Source organism: Anopheles merus, chromosome 2L (assembly GCF_017562075.2).
Source record: "Anopheles merus strain MAF chromosome 2L, AmerM5.1, whole genome shotgun sequence".
NCBI lineage: Eukaryota > Metazoa > Arthropoda > Insecta > Diptera > Culicidae > Anopheles > Anopheles merus.
Window position 1 is genome coordinate 36,750,733 of NC_054083.1, and position 15,281 is coordinate 36,766,013.

Here is a 15,281-nt window from a genome sequence, read left to right on the forward strand (position 1 = left end):
GGAAGACGGAAAAGAATATCTGTGGGTCTATCAGATTTACTGAGCTTTTGCTAAACTTTGAGACCTTCAGAAAACATCTGCACAAAATATTTGGGCTCCAGAGTCCTATCAGTTTTAGAACATTTTCAATTGATTCATGTCTGTCTCTGCCATTTGTGACAGTATAGCTGTTATAATATAAAGCATATAACATTTCTTTGCTAACAAAACTTTTTATCCAACAGCATCAGTCTGTTCTCATAAATAAATGATGAACGGCTCAGATACATCCTCGCGGTTGCTTCTGATCCATGGCGTGAACATCGAAGCGATGAGTCTTCTTCTTTAGTTTCTCCGCCAGGACCTTCACATCGTTCAACAAAGACAAAGGAGACGTCTAACAAAGACGTCTCAAGAAGGAGAGTCATCGATGAAAAGCTATGGCCTTTTTATAGATGTGGAAGAATGGTATAAATGGTAGATTGGTTGCATCCGGCGAACAAGGAACGTCTCACCGAGGTCAGGAAGAAGTTGAATGTTTTAACACGTTTTAAAACGTTCTCTTACACTGTTGTTTGATCGTTTGTGTGCTATGAATAGCAAATAAATTTGTTACATTATCCAGTTTGGTATGTAGCCACTTGACATGAGCCAATTATCAATTCTTAGACATACGATTAGTATAAAAGTATTTAAATCCTGCGTATTCCGAAAATATAAAGCTTTCATTATTCTTTATAAAGGTAAACTTTAATTCTATTAATCAACCTCTGAAATCTCATGAGACAATCTAACAATAATATACCAAAAACAATAAATTCTATCTCAAATTTCAATTAACTTACAACAGCAATGCTCTAGTTTTGAATTAAAACCAGCTTATAATTTCTATCTAAATTTCTCTTTTGCGTCAATCATTAGCTCCATACTATGCTCTCTCGACATTTGCTTTGCCCAACATTCTGCCCCTACATAAACCAATCGCCCTAATCCACCCAATCATCTCGCTCAAATTAACCATTAATCATTTTCCCCCGGACCGAGAAAAAAACCGGCGTACGGTTCCTGCACCAACCTGGATGCGCCTCGAGACCCGAAGACCAACTGACGCTTGCCTTGCTCGTAAAAAACCTTTCGCCCTCGCAGTGCGCGTTCGCGTTGGTCGGGCGAAAAACAGTTCGCATTTTCCCGATTAAAATTTCCACGAACGGCCAAGTTCGGCCATTTTCGCACACCGCCCTCGTCTTCCGAAAATGAACGGAAAACGGTGGCGTTCGCTGATTTCCATCGTTCGGCCAACGGTCGGAAAAGCCCGCTCGGGGAAAATCGTTCGCCCGAACGCACGGTTGAATTCGCCCCCGGGTCGGAAGAGGAAAATTTACACCAACCCCAAGCCGGGCGAAAACACGAAAATTCAGGGCGAAGGGCTACAGCGAAAAGAGCATTCGTTTTACAAACCGCCCTTTACCACTCTGTCTCTCTTGTTCACTCACGCTCAATGCTACTCCTGCCAGAGCGAAAAAGGGAAAGGCGAAAAAAGGCGCACCCTTCGAAAACCCGTGCGCCCCCGAGAGAGAGAGAGAGAGAGAGAGAGAGAGAGAGGGTGAGTTCGGGCGAACAAAATGGATTTTCACCACCCAATCGACACTCTTTCTGGTGTGCCATCTCGCTCTGAGCCACCGCCACTCGCTCAACGGAGGGCGCGCTCTCGAGCGCTGCTGTACGCTCTCTCACGCGCGCGAGGGCTCTCACGAAAAAAAGAGGGCGGGTACGTGCGTACCACAACTACGGAGACGATGATGATGATGCGTTTCTTCTCTTTTTGCTGTTGTTTTGCTGTTGCTCTCGCACACGTTACGTCCGGCAGGGTGGGGGGGGGGGGGCGGTGAGCGTAACCAATGCGAAGGGTGGTTGTTGCTGATGATGATCATCAGCACGATGACGATGATGGTGATGGTGGTGATGATGATGCTGATAACCGAATCCGAAGAGCCGAGCGCTCCAACAGGCCAGAACACTCCGGCCGAAAGGCAGCTCCCCCTTTCACAGCACAGTCGAGTACGGCGTGTCTGTAGGGGTGGATGTAGTAGACACAATATATTGTTTCCCGTGTGGCGGTGTCAACGCTCTACTAGATTTCACTGACGAAACTTCGTGGTTGGTGGAGCGAAGAGATTCGCGCTCTCGCGCCAGCTTTTGCGCTGCGTGGTTCTGTTTTTTTTTTTTTTTGTATTGCGTATCGCGTAGTGCGTATTTGCGTCGTACGATCGTGCGTAAAGTTGCGTAACTGTTTGCGGTGTTGTTGTTTTTTCTTCTTTACATTTCTGGCAGCACCTTTAGGACAAGGTAAGCTAGAGTAAGAGAAACAACTTACGCTTAGAAAGTTAGCGACATGTTAGCGTATAAGGAAACTCAATGACAACAAGAAACAACTTTCACAGCATGCTGCAGTGGCATTTTCACTACCACGCGTAACTTTTCGAGATCAATCTCACCATCAGCCCACCTTCACCACCAACCCTAAAACCCACCACACCAACAGCAAACCTGGGAAGCGGGATGCGGAGGGATGTGGCAGGGGCAGCACACACTCTCTCTCTCTCTCTCGTGCGCTTCGCTTTTTTTTTGAGCGTTTGAACGCAGGGTGAGTTTCGTGAATTTTTCTCTACATTCACGCTTCACTCTCGCGCGCCCCATCGCACCCTCTCTCCCACCCCGCCCCTCTGTGCACACACAATCATCGGTCGGTGTTCGTGTTCGGTGTTCGGGCGCTTCGGCATTGGCCTCGGGTTTGTTGCTGATGCTTCAAACCCCCCCTCCCCCGCCCCGCCCCCACTTTGGGGTGGTTGGGGGGTGTTGCTTTCGTAACGCACGATTCCAAACGCTGGGGGGTGGTCGTTGTGGATGGGCGTTGGGGGGGATGGCGAAGGGTGTACACGTTCGCCTAGAAAACGACGACGACGACGGCGATGATGATGATGATGATAGAGCGCGGTTGCTGTCTACGGTACGGTAAAATGCGCGTGCCTACGTGCCTTCCCCCCCCCCCCCCCACCCCATTGGAACATTCGCTTTGGTTTGGTTTGGCTGTTGCTGCTGCCACGTCGATGCTTCGACTTTTCAGCACACAACTTGATGACATCGATTTTTATTTGCATGTTTTTACTGGGCCGAGTGCCTCACAAACCAATTGAGTTGAAAAGGAAATACTCACAATGCCACATCTACTTTTTAAACAGTCAAAATTAGCAATTTCCAGTGGATGTTGGCGTTACCACATTCGCCCAAACGTTCGCTCTTTCTTCTTTTTTGTTTATTTCTTCACTGCAATTCCATACTGAATTTCCTCATCGTGAAATGTATTTCACACTCATGTGAAATGTATTTCACACTCATTACCATTACCGTACTAAATTATTATTATTCTACTCATTTGCGAAGTCCGACGATCACTTTGCGCCCACGACGAGACCCTTCCCGGGTGCCGAAAGCTGTCGGTTTTTTTGCAGACGCTCCAAAACGCGTACGTCACCCGCAAGCGGGTGTCGTTTCTTTGGAGCTTCCACCCGTCGTCGGTTGTGGTGTTTTGGTTTTGCTTGTCTGCTTTTGTGATTTTGACTTTTTTGGGCGAACTGCCGACGAGGCAGAGGGCACGCGTTGCCTGGTATCACTTTGCGTTGCGTGACTTGATTTTATGATGGCCATTCATTGCGGCTCATGCCGCGTGCGCGAGGATCGGCATGTGCTGCAGAACATTTAAATATGCCTACAGCACCATGAGCTGTCAAATGAAGGTTTAGAAAGGGGTTTTCAGCAGTTCCATCAACATCAATGGACTAGAAAGAGGGGAGGGAGGTTATGGATTGTCATTTATCTTCTTTTTTTCTATAACTCGGCTGGAGCGGCTCACTTATAGCGTGTCATTAGTGATGACAAATACCGCATACCACACTGTAAGCGTTCTTTCCAGAGCACAAAGCTTGATAATACACTCGTAAAGTACGGTTTTTTCTACCCAATGCGCTCATAAAACTGTTGCGCTCTGCTCGGCATTGGCGATCGCTAGCGAATTGATCCGCTGGAAAGGTCATCGCGGGATCGCGCACTATGCTGAAGACTGTGCGCGATTGCAATTGTTGAATGAGCCAAAGAAACGATGAATGTTTCCAGAGCGTTTCTGAAGAAATATTATCAAGCAAAGTAATGAATTTGCCAGTTTGCTAGCGATAGCGCGTTAATTGCTTCTTAATGAGCAGCAGCAGCAGCAGCAGTAGACTCATCAAACGGTGCCGGTAGACATCTTGGTTTCTTCGGTCGAATGGGAAACGGGAAACCGATAAGGTACGCATGACACAGCATGAGTTGATAAAACTCTCCGAAGCCCTCGGGCCAGACAATCTAATCAGCACGTGCGCTTGCCAGTGAACCAGCGCGTAGCTACAATGTAAGCCATTTGCCATGTGGTTTTTTGGGTAATGTTGTGTAATGTTGGTAATGTTGCTACTTATTTTTAGTATTGTTGTTGTTTTTCTTAATTACTGCTTTCAAAGCAGAAGTATCATAAAATACTTTCCGGTAGGCAAGTAAGTAGCTAATGTTGTTCGCATGAAGTATTTGTATTCTTCAATATTGGACCTGTACTATAGCTGCACTATGGTTTCAGTAAATGAGCTGCCATTTTGGTCGGCATCCAAGTTTACTGAATGGTTCAGCAAAAATACTTAAACTGAAATAATTACTGAAGTGCGGCGCGGTGTGCACTGTTATCCAAACTCCACACATCCACTCTTATTCTTCTTATTCATATATTTCCTCCTCCTCCTCTTCTTCTTCTTCTTCTTCTTCTTCTTCTTCTTCTTCTTCCTCTTCTTCTTATTATTCTTCTCCTCTTTCTTCTTCTTTTTCTTCTTCTTTTCTTCTTCTTCTTCTTCTTCTTTTCTTCTTCTTCTTCTTCTTCTTCTTCTTGTTCTTCTCATTCTTTCCTTTCTGATTTTTCTTCTTTTACTTCTTTTTCTTTCTTTTTCTTCTTCCTTTTTTCTTTTTCTTTCTTCTTCTTCTTTTTTTCTTCTACTACTACTACTACTACTACTACTACTACTACTACTACTACTACTACTACTACTACTGATCCTACTAATACTACTACTACTACTACTACCGCCACTAATACTGCTATGCACTAATACTATTACTACTGCTGCTATACCACTTTAAAATTTTCAAGTTCTAAATTTTGAAGGAAATAGCTACGGATCTAACCGTGGAGGATCGCCTCATAGACGGCAAGTGTAACATGAAAGTTGCCAAAATAAAGTATTTCATGTGCCTCATTCTCCATCGCAGTTGCGTTGGGGTTGTTAGGTCTTATGGTCAATGCGGCCTTTTTCAATGAATTCCCGTGGTCTGTAGGTCTACGTAATGTTTGGGTGACCAGAGCTTAGTTTCCTTGTAGTCCAACATATTCACAGATTTGCTACAAAAGAGGCTATAAATGCCAATTTATAAACAAGTTTCATCATTAGTCGATCACAGCCTTTGAAAGTAATATGAAAATTACATTAATGGGGATATTTTTTACCAGCTCAGCCGCATCAATCTCATGTTTCAACAGCTTGGCTTGGAAACACACTTTGTGCAGCTTTTTGGCATAATAGGTTCATTATGTTTACAACAAGAGCATTTTTATCACTCTCGTATTACCAGAGTCATCACGAAAATAAAGTCACGATTTTATATGCTAAGCTAGGAATGAATACCAATAATATCACGTCACATACAGGACATATGATAATATACCTTAAAGAGTTCCTGTCAAAATAGCGATATATTGTTTTTAACCTAAAAAGTACCGTTATCATTGGTTAGTTATCATTGTATGCACGTTTGGTTCGATTAATTCCTACCAATCTATAATTTCTTAAAGTACTAGCAAGTACGATGAATCTAGCCAAGCTTCAAATTAATGCTACATCTGCCTTTTCACACATCATCAAATTGTTACGATGCCAAACAGCTTCTCAAATTTGAAAGTCATTTTACAGCTGCAAATGCTCCATCTTTCGTACACACACCGTTGCCAAAAACGCAAAACGCAAAGCCACCATTATCTATTTAATGCGTTATTTCATTCAAACACCAGCAACCAGGATCTCTGCAAAAAAAAATGTGCCAAATCACACATCCCCACACATGGCAGCACGACTCTCCCCTCCCATGACAATCAAAATCACAGCATAAAAAAGGAAACATTCCTTAACGCAGGAGGGTAACAACAAAAAATCCCTCCGTATTGATGAAGCAAAAAGCCAAATCCCCCAGCCTTTGCTCTGAAGTTTTGGAACTTTTCAATCTATCTCCTCCGTAAATTCGCTCCCTTTTGCTCGTGTATGCCTTCACCCAAGGCGAGATGATGTGGAGAAAAACCGACAAGATTTTATTGCTTTCCCATTCCTTCGTGAAATTAAACCACAGCCGTAGAATGGTGGAAAATAGGGAGAGAGAGCGTGCGTGGATAAAAATTATGAAAATGCTTCACAGCATAAAACTTATAGAAAAGGTGCAAGATAACGCAGCAGCACAGCGAAAATGCGAAAAATATTTTACACTTCTGAGCTGTGGGGAATATTGAGTTTTATTCTTCACTTTATAGCGTGAATGAATTTTTCACTGTTCCGTGTTGTGGTGTTTCTGCTTTGTTTCCCACCACTCATCTTATATTAAAATGTGTTTTTCATTATTGCACTTAGCACGAGCACTCCACGGTACATTCTTTATGCGCAGAATGCTGTTACACATGGTTTGTTTAAGAAGTTTCTTTTCCCTCTGTTTTAGAAGAGGGGTTTTTTTGGGGCGCAATATTGAATGAATGAATTCCTGTACCATAACAAAAACCGTGCAATGAATTAAAGAAGACAGTTGCTTGGTACCCCAACATTTCTAACGCGAACAGATCGTCCCAGTCGTGTCGGATTACTCATTCCCACCACAAACCACCAAACCGAGCTGACGGTTCACACGAATCCAAACGAAACGCGAAGAAAAAGGTAACGGATTCAAGAAGGTTTGGGATGAATCTTGGGCGTATGAAGTGGGAAAATCGGTGGGAAAAAATGCTGAGATTGGGTAAATCACGCTGGCTCCCGATAGGACTTGACACCCGCCGAAGGATTGACGATGCTACAGGGGGATAGAGAGTATTGACACTTGTGTGTGTGTCGGTGTGTTTGTGTTTGCTTCTCTCCCTGACAGTGTGTATGTACGTGTGTGTGTGCGTACGTTGAAAACATGCAATCACTTCCGCAGCCGCCCGATACCGAGGGGGTGTTGATTGACACGGAAAAGCGTCTCCAGCACGGAGCGTTGTCGGATGGAAAAGTCAAGTACTCGCACCAAGGGTGTTCCCGGAGACACGGAAGTACTCGAGAGTCACGCAACACAGCCGAAAAAAGGAAGACAAAACACACGAAACGCCAAGCAAACAAAACGGTAGAGCCCTGGAACTAACATATGTTGCTGTTGCTGCTGCTGCCCGCAGGCTTTCTTCTGTGCCTGTGGCAATGATTTTCAACCAACGAAACAGACGAATTGATATAGAAGCAGGTGATGGTGATGGTGATGGTGCCAAACCCTTGCTTTTTGGTCGTGCAAAATCCAGTACCACAGAGCAGGCTGCGTGTTGCCCTTTGCAGGAGGGTTTTTTACGTTCGTTCTTGCGTTCGGTAACGGTTGTCAGCCGCATTTGGTGCGTATGTGACTTGTGCGACTTCCTGGGCATATGCGTGTACACACGCACGCGATAAAGCGTTTGACACTGCCTGGGAAGAAAAATTGTATATTAAAAAATTATGAGAGCAATACCATCCTAAATCAGCAGATGCCGACGTAACTGTCTAGCCATTTCGTGTGTGTTTTGCACATAAATTTGTGAGGTCATACGAAAGATTAAATTGTTTAATTTAATATAGATCAAATTTAAAGCAAATTTTGATTAAATAAAAACAATTACTCTGTAGCTTTGAATATTTAACTTCAGTTCTTATTACATCAACCATTGCTTGCAGGTTCAATCCGACTTTCAGGATCTAATGAAGCTGAATTTCCGAACAACTTTTAATTAAGCATGTCAAGAATATCCTTCATTTTTAATTACTTTGGTGTATAAAATAAGCTTTTTTTTCAAAGAAATTATTAACAAATATTTTTGATGAACAAAGTATCAGCAATAGGTTCAATTTTGAATTCTCTACAGCGGATCAAAACATCTCAATTAAATTCGTTGTGATGATAAATTACATTGATAGCTGTTGTACATTCTTTACGCACGTAAAGCAAACATTTTCAATAAAATTCCTTTCCCAAAATAATGCTCCCTGCCGCAAAGCCTCACGCTCGCACAAACCCATCCCCTTTCCCTACACGTCGGTTCTTTTTTTAATTTGTAGAAATTAAGATGGATCACATAAATACCGCACCGGCAGGGGTTTGGAGGAACGACAGCGTTACGGTTATCGCTGTTGTTCAAACGATATTGTCCACAGACACGGCTACAGACTGCAGCCATTCTTGGCAGGGCAAATGAGTCCATCGGAGCCGGGAAAAGGCAGGCAGTTAAATGGCACGTGCTAGCAATTGCTGAAGGTTTGAAGAAGTTGAATAAAACGGTGAAGCAAAAGGCCGACGCCGTAATGATCCACGTGGCGCTTATTGACATTGTGCGTCCTCGCCCTTGCTGGTTTCCGTAGAGCGTCCTCGCCTGGCGCTGAGTACTACCGGTTAATGAGTTAGTTTCACGATTGGCTCGTAATTTATTGAGCCTGCTGTATCGATCGAGGAGCAAAAGTTGATGGTATTGGTAGGACGGAACAGGTTTCCCGGGGGTCTTTTGCCGGGGGTTCCTTAATTGAGTGTCAGATGAGCATGGGTAAAACAAGATGTTATTCACAGTATCGAAATAAAGTTACTATCATACATGTTTGTTAAAATCAATGGAAAAAGTATGTTTTTAGATAAACTTACACCGTACGTCACGCTCAACCCTAAATTTTGTATTTCGTTTGTTAACGAATGTAACACACAGAACACATCATATCACCATTTCCAAGGGGACGCCATACATATTGATAATTCCTCCAGGGAAAACTGTTCACAACTCTTCACATAAAACGACGATCCGGTTGGGTTTTCCAATCCTTCCTGCACCGTGCGTTTTCACCGTAGCTTCAAAACGACGTCATGAAAAGTCCCCCACAACTCTTTGAACCACTCAAGAGCCACCCAAGAGCCTTTCGACGACTTCCCGTTCCGCTGTGGCACACAGAGTGTGGAACATGTTTATGTCGTTGGGCAGGTATTGGAAAAACAACCCAAAACAGGGTAGAATTCAGTAGAAATTGTCCCCAAAAATCGAACTGAACCTTTCGACAATAACAACAACAAAAAAACGGACATTTTTATCGAGCGATGAGTCGCTACTCGTCCTTCGGGGAGGCATATTTTCCCCCCGAAGCGAACAGAAAGGCGCGCGAATAGAATACTAGGGTAGTATTAGTAGGCCTTGGGCAATGTGAGAAACGACATTCAAAAGGCGGGAGAGAGCGAGAGAGAGCCAATGACAGAGAGACCGAGGATATGAGAGCGAGCTTTGATGGAAAGATGTTCTCCACGCTTTTCCACAGCCTACTACCCTGCCTTCACGCGAGCCCACAAGTTTTGAAGTGGAAATTTGCTTGGGGATTTCTCAAGAGGCTTTCAACGAAGGACTTCCCCATCCACAGCGAGGCTTCCGGTCGAGGTTGTCTGGGTATGAGTCGGTATTTTATTCCTCTGCACCCGCTTGCGTGTGGAAAATGTTCTCTTTCCACTGTTTCCTGCCTCGACTATTCACAAACTGTATGCCCTTCTCGTAAAACCACCCGTTTTGGAGAATGGGGAAGGAATTTCCTGGGATGTTTTTTTTATTCTGCTATCTCTCTCTCCCTCGTATCACTTCCGTCGTAGGCTTTTGGGGCTGTGTACGTGGGCTGTTGAGTGCTGTGAGAATTGTTTGAATAATACAGTACACGCTCCAATTGATGCCACATTCATTTTGCGTGAATATTTTATTTACCAAGAAAAGGATTCACATTTGAAATGGAAGGAAAATAGATAACTTATTTATTAAAGAATTCCTCAAACAATCCGTCTTTTCGGAAGACTTTTATTAAATAATATTGTAGAATTGCATTTAATATTTTCCTTAACTAATATCCATCCCAGAATTTCATTTTTAGTTTCCAATATCCCACCTAGTGCAAAATTCCATAATTATTCCTTAAATTCTATTAAAACGGCTTAATAAACATGAGCCCTTCACTGTACCACCATGCTGGAGTTCCACCACCGTCCTTGGCCTATCCGGAATAAAACAGGCACTTGTTTGTCTTTTTTCCACCAGCGTGTACGAAAACTGCAGGCTCGCGTCGTCCTTACGGCAAATCCCCCTTTTTCTGTTTTTCAACTGATGTTCTTATTTGAACACACACACACACACACACACATAAGCACACAAATACATAGGGCCCAAAACCCACGCCACGGTAGGCCGCAAACCCACTCGAGGCCAATTGTCCTTCGGGTTGGCTGGTAGTGAGGAGGAAATAGACAGAGACAAATAGCTCCCGCTTTTCCATTTCATTCGAAACATCCCAAGGACAACGAGCTCCAGGGTTTCGTTTCGGGCACGGTGGAAACCCGGTACGGCAAGGTTCGTGAAGCAGCCCGAGCGGAGGCGCTCGTTGTGACTGAACTCATTTTATGCCCCGAAGCGGATCGGATTGAAATTTTAATAAAATTTATGATGATGACACGGCTCCGCTCCGCTCCGGCCTTTGCCGTTGTTTGCCTTTTACAGATACACACACACACACACAGGCACGTACAAAGTGCCCGCGTGTTGATTGTCCTCACCACCGGTTGGTTCCGGTTCGGTTTCTCTGCCCACCATTCTCCCACCAGAGGACACCACGCGACTGGGAATGAAGTGGTCCGGTTTTATAACAACCTCCCACCTCCTGCCGCTGGTGTTGGGATTTCCTTTTCATGCCCCAAAGGCAGATTAAAACGGGATGCTCAAACAGATCTGTCTGTGTGTGTGTGCATGTGTAATTGTAGGGTTACAGGGAAAAGGGACTACAATCATTTATATTATTACAAGCGAGCTGAAAACTCACGCTGGAGCGCGCACTAAATCATGCCGAATGCGCAAACAGCGCTCCCCGTTTGCGATAAGCGTGATAATTATCACTTTCCCACTCATTCCTCCCTGCCTGTGCCCTCTCATGCTGGGGATGGAGCAGTTTTTGGGACGGAAAAACAATTTAACACACCTACCAAACCATATGAGATGGGGCCATATTTCGGTTGTCCCGCAGGTTTAATGTGTGCCAAGTGCACCGATGCACAGCTTCTCGCCCATGGTTCGAGGTTAATTAATTACCATTACACCTGACGACCTTTTAAAATGGACGGGAAAAGGAGAGAACTGTATCTATTTTGGATGCAGCATCACCATCACCACTATCCACCCAGTGACACTAATGAATGTCCCCAGCAGGGCTCAGGCACTTTTGTTCCAACGTTTTCCAGTTTTTGTGCTGGTTTTTCTGCACAGTGCTCTTTGGGTGCATGCATGCGTGCGTGCGTGGTTGGTTTGTTGTCTGCTTTATTGTATCTGAACATGAATAATGTATTTCCATTTTCGCACTTGACACTAACTTGTTGATGACGGTTTTGGGATACGGTTGGTGCGGTGGTTCTAATGGAGCGAGGTAGAGGATGCGGTCCGTCCATAATCTCCTGTGGACACTCCTGTGTTGGGTCAAATCTAAATATTTACCTGTTTGAGGGAGTTTCTGGATGGGGGGGGGGGGGACGAGGAAGCTTTTGGGGGTTTTCGCAGGAGAGAGCTTACCGAACGTGAGCGTGATGAAGTGTAGTAATGATGCATAATTAACCAGTGTATGATTATGATTTATTGGTCAGTGTCAAGTGATGATTTGTATCACCCAAGGGAGGAGCGTACAGCGTACTACTGTTGTTGTGGTAAGCATTTATCTGTAAAGGTAATCGGACGGTGTGGTTCGATTGAGTTGGGTTCATTAGTAAACCGCTCGTTACTGCTAACAATGTCAATAGGTTATTTTAGTTTCATTTGTGGCATTCCACATTACTACCAAAACAGGATCAAAATAATCCTAGTTTGCGGTTTAAATAAGGATAATGAATAGACTTATTATCAAAAAAACTAAATATAAAAGTATTGTTACATAAATGAATATATATCTATAAGGTATGTCCAATAAAAATTCAATAAGGCTTAGGGTATTTTGAAGAGTGTCTTTCTTTACAGCATGACAGAGTGATATTTCTCCATCAGAAGTATAGAAACTTTTCCACTATATTGCTCTAACACTTTTCTCACGAGAAAAGGGGAGCTTTTAACACCAACCAATTCTATATTAAAGTTTGCGGATTGACAATTCGCCTAAAGTAGATAATTATATAGGTGCTATCGCCATAAGCTTTTGTGCAATGCGTAGACCATTTCTCCCCAAAGATTTACTCAAAAGCTCAAACTAGCTTTCTCGTACAATGTTTAAAAATGGAAGGAGTCCTACAGTGTGCTTCAAACCAGTGAGTGGAGTATTACTAACGTATAAACTCGAAGGATCTTACAACACCGAAAGGGTTTCACTGCCTAATCAAGTTACACATCGTTCATCATTCTGTAAAAATAATCATTTTCCCCGCAATTAACCCATCTAAGTATTATTAAATCTTTATGCTTGAAAAAAAAAACAATCAAAACAAAACAGGTTTTTTTATTACTATGAAAAACAACCTTATTATAGATAGGCAGGTTGAATTTGCATCGCTTCAGTGGATTGGAATACGATTCAAACACACAGACACGCTTTAGTCATTGAGATTATTTCAAATACATTTGTAAAAAGGGTAAAATCTGGGGAAATCGTAACCTTTAATAACAAGGCAGGTATGTCAAACTGGCGACCCGTGAGAGTTCTTCATGAAGCTATGCGAGGCTATGATTGATCAATCCCATATTCGAAATGGAACACCTTAAACAATGATATTGAACTTAGGCATTGCGGCCCACGAAAGGCTGTTGACAAGTGGACCATCGAATTTATGACATATATGATCTAAAGTATTCTACAAAGTGCTTCTTTTTTAACTGCCATTTTTACAACATCTTGTTCTTTGACTTCTTTTTTATGTTTGTCTACAACCGCCCTAAACTTTTAAGTACCAAAGAACGAACAAGCCTACCTTTACTACAATGTGTCGGGGCTGGATGGAAAACAAACAGTTCTCGTTAAATATCCACCTTTCTGGCTATCGGTTAGTCCTCTGGGACCCCCAAACTCCAAAGATAGCAATATTATGCATCCAGTTCTTTCATCTCCCCTATTCCGCACTCTTTAAATGTCCGTATTTGTGATCAACTGTGGTATAACAACTTTCTCCATTCTCACTTTTTCACATCAATTCAGTATCAAAATCAGTTTAGGATTGATTATAGATTCAAACCTTGTTATGCATTTGAATAGGAGGCAGGTGAATTTTGATATTACACAAAATTACTTTAGACTCTTGTATCGACCCCGGCCGCTGCGTTAAATTTCAATAACGATCAAATAAGCTTCGTATGGATGTAGATAACGAACGTAAAAGTAGTTTTAGTCGTTTCACTCTTTGGACTACAATTTCATCATAGCAAGAAAGCTATGTTACTAACCCCTTAACTATATCGCTTCTCGGCCTAAAGGCTAAGATCAAAGTGTAGAACCCCTTAACTATAACTCAGTTAAGATGCAATTGATTGTTTTATTAATAGGTCTATTCACTACGTAGTATGAATAAAACCTGTCTCCTCCTAACATCTTTACTACTCCCTACGTTCGAATATTCATTCACCGTTTCACACCTCGTAATCCCCGGCTCAACCACTCTCTCACTCATCATTAGTACCACTTCATTTGCAATGCCCGAATGCCACAAGTGTGAAGGCAAGATTCCAGCGGACTTAAAGTTTATTTAAGTGTCCAGTAATTTTACACTCCATTAAAAATCAAACGCCCCATGGTGGAGCGCTGAAAGTCCAACAGACCAAGTAGTTAGGCGCTCCCTGTTAACTGTGCCCGCGAACCTCCGCGCAAACCATATCCTTCCCGTCCACTACCAACCTGTTGATGAATATTAATTTCCGTGGCATATCTTCCAACTCACCTAACCCGCCTCGGCTTCGCCGGCACCGTACGGCTGAACTTTACTTCCGGTTGCTCCCCAGGACAGGATCCTCAGGATCCCTACACTGCTCGGTACGGTAGGATGTCTGTACAAAAAGTAGAGGGGACACCAGACAGATGGAATGGGACAATTGTCACAAAATGGGCCCGTTGTACAGAGAGAGAGAGAGGAAGGGAAGGGTAAAAAATGCTATCCAGAAGGTAGAGAGCGAACAAAATAATTCTATTACCTCACGGCAGCCGCTTCACCGCTGTTACACCTTGGTTCGTGCCGCGACATAACTCACCGCCCGTGATTGCTCCATCGGGAGTCTCCGGTGCCGGAGTGAATTCCATTCAAGGGCCACATTTTTCTGTCCCCGTCTCGTACACGACGCTTTGTGAGCTTTGGCTGTCGGCAGGATGTGAATCTTCCCGCCAGAAAAAAAAAAATTGTGAACAGCGATAAGCGAAATAAAGAGCGAATGGTACAAGATAGGACGCGAAGTAGCTTTTAAGGACCATTTCTCGTCGGATGCCAGCGCTCGGCGATTCGTTTTGGTCGGCTTTTTTCCTGTGCCACATTTCAGCTTACCCGTTTGCCGGAGTGCACCAGACAGGTGAACATAAATCAGAGCATGAATATTAATTGAGTTTAAAATTAGTTCCAGCCCGCCGTGGCCCGGACTCACCGGATAGTACTCGTTCATTTTCGCACTATTTCCGGGTGCATTTTTCTTGTTCGCACTTGCTGTTTTCCCAACAGCCACCCAAGGGGAAGACACCCATCGGAAAGGAGTACACGTACACGTACAACAAAGCGGAAGGTGGGCTAAAGTTTTCGACAAAATTAGCGGATGCATTTCTGGGCAAAAAGTTTTCCCAACCAACAAATTTCCGGCGAATTTCCATCGGGAGTGAGGTGGAAATTACCTGCCCCGGTTTAGTGCCATTCTAAGAGCAACATGCTTCTTACTGGTCGAGATGATTTATTCCATTCGATTACAAGACGGAATC

At 43.5% G+C, this 15,281-nt stretch overlaps 1 protein-coding gene across 1 annotated transcript in view; it reads left to right on the forward strand.

The window, feature by feature from the left end:
- The first annotated feature begins 2,052 nt into the window (after positions 1-2,052).
- The window catches only part of LOC121592181 (protein suppressor 2 of zeste), a 52,055-nt gene continuing 38,826 nt past the window's right edge, over positions 2,053-15,281 (forward strand). The window contains exon 1 of the mRNA XM_041913564.1: positions 2,053-2,325. The gene's annotated coding sequence lies outside the window, so the exon portion shown is untranslated. The remainder of the gene's footprint in view (positions 2,326-15,281) is intronic.